Source organism: Myotis brandtii, unplaced genomic scaffold (assembly GCF_000412655.1).
Source record: "Myotis brandtii unplaced genomic scaffold, ASM41265v1 scaffold1733, whole genome shotgun sequence".
NCBI lineage: Eukaryota > Metazoa > Chordata > Mammalia > Chiroptera > Vespertilionidae > Myotis > Myotis brandtii.
This window is the reverse complement of record NW_005356400.1, coordinates 397,706-399,740: the sequence shown is the minus strand read 5'-3', so window position 1 is coordinate 399,740 and position 2,035 is coordinate 397,706. Positions and strand designations below refer to the sequence as shown.

The window sequence follows — 2,035 nt, the reverse complement described above, 5'->3', positions numbered from 1 at the left end:
AGGTGGGTGTGTGGCCTCGGGGGAGGTGAGCCGAGTTGGGAGCTGGTGCCACGGCGAAGGCCAGGAGCCGGAGCACCGTGACGCAGGTGTGGGTGGGATCACGCCCTTTGTGTTTAACCAGAGGAGACTGTTTCTCAAGCCCCATTACACAACCGCAGCCACGGCCGCCTCCTCAGGGTCCGCAGCTGGGCATTCCTGGGGCGCTGCGCGGTGGGCTTGGGTTCTGGCTGCGTCCTCGTTCTGGGGGTGCTGTCTCCACTCTGCTGCCTGACGCCCCCACTTCCGGTTGATCTTCCCGACTCCAGATCCCTGGCCTCCTCTCGTATGTACAGCCTCGCCCTCACCCTCGGGGTGTATTATGGGAGGGTTAGGGAGCAGAAGGCTGGCTGAAGATTTGGACGACCCGAGGGGAGTTGTACCATTTAAACAGTATGGAGGGCTTGGCCCGCGTGGCTCAGGGGTTGAGCGTCGACCTATGAACCAGGAGGTCACAGTTCATTCCCGGTCAGGGCACATGTCCGGGTTGCGGGCTCCATCCCCAGTTGGGGGCTTGCAGGAGGCAGCCGGTCCATGACTCTCTCTCACCATTGATGTCTCTCTCTCGCTCCCTCTCCCTTCCTCTCTGAAACCAATAAAAATAATTTAACAATTTAACAGTACGGAGGTGTGCTATCCAGGTGCTCTGCCTCCTGTCCCTCCCCTCTCTCCTCTTCGCCCCCCCCGCCCACGCCTGCAGGGGGACTGCTCATGTGCAGCGGCTCTCACCGCCCGTTTCTTGCCGACCCTGCTCTCAGGCACACCGTCTGCTCATAACGCTGCAGGCTCTGTCCTCCGAGGAGAGTTCTAGCTGTCGGGAGGCGGGTGCTGGAACCGGGTGGGGTCCTGAGGGTGAGTTTGGATCGGACAAGGATCATCGGGTTCCCAGAGGCGGTGGTCAGGCAAGGAAGTTGTCCAAGGGCAGGGGGGGCGCGGGTGGGGGGGGCCACGGCCACGGTCACGTCCACGGGGCAGGGCATCAGCCCGAGGGGGTGAGGCTACAGAGAGAGGAGGCGGCGTGTAGATAAGGAAGGTCCTCAGGAAAGGAGAGCGTGTCTCGGCGACTTGCATGCATGTGCGTGTGCTTCAGGGTTAGGCGTGTGTCACAGGGTTAGGCGTGTGCTGCAGGGTTAGGCGTGTGTCACAGGGTTAGGCGTGTGCTGCAGGGCTAGCACAGAGGGGACACAGAAACGTGTGGTCAACGGATCCCTTCACCTCACGCCGTCCTGAGACCTGCTTCTCTGGTCCGGGACTGGCTGTTTTCCTTGTTTTGTTGATCCTCACCTGAGGGTTTTTTCCCACTGATTCTTAGAGAGAGTGGGAGGGAGAGGGAGAGACAGAGAAACACCCATGTGAGAGAAACACATCGATTGGTTGCCTCCTGCACACGCCCCGATGAGGAGGAGCCTGCAACCAAGGTACGTGCCCTTGACCGGAATTGAACCCCGGACCCTTCGGTCCGCAGGCCAACGCTCTGTCCATTGAGCCACACCAGCTCGGGGCTGGGATTGGCTGTTTTCATGCCGATCAATCTACTGCGTCCGACTGGCCGCCTCGGTGAGAGCCCAGAGCCTCCGTCAGGAGGACGCAGCCAGGCCCAGTGTGTTTGTGTCCCAACAGGCATCGCAGTGCACGATGCTCACGCCGCCACCCTTACCGGACGCCTCCCAGGCCGCTGGGGCCCCTTCCCTGCAGCCTCGCGGCCCGTCATTATCCCTGTTTCACTCCACGAAGGCTCAGGTTGCCTCACTCCGGCTCCTGATCTCAGCGAGGCCGCCCCGCCACCACTTCCTACCCTTTGATCTCCTTCTCTTGCCAAATCCTTCATTGTCCTCTCCAGTCCTCCCGGGCAGGCGCCACTGTTTGCCTTGGCACCATGTGCTTTCACATCCCTGCCTGCTCAGCGGCCTCGTCTTCTGTTTCTGTTCCCACAAATGCATATTGAGTTCAGAATGTTTCCGGTTCCCGGGGGCTCGCCACGCTCCCCAACACCCCCCCA

General features: G+C 61.2%; 1 protein-coding gene across 3 annotated transcripts in view; it reads left to right on the top strand.

The window, feature by feature from the left end:
* Positions 1 to 2,035, top strand: part of TMEM56 (transmembrane protein 56) — a 40,663-nt gene that overhangs the window by 10,507 nt on the left and 28,121 nt on the right. Inside the window, exon 1 of one of the 3 annotated variants that reach the window (XM_005863136.2) lies at positions 102 to 322. The exons of the other annotated variants lie outside the window; for them this stretch is intronic. The gene's annotated coding sequence lies outside the window, so the exon portion shown is untranslated. Of the gene's footprint in view, positions 1 to 101; positions 323 to 2,035 lie in introns of those variants that run through there. 3 annotated transcript variants of the gene reach the window in all.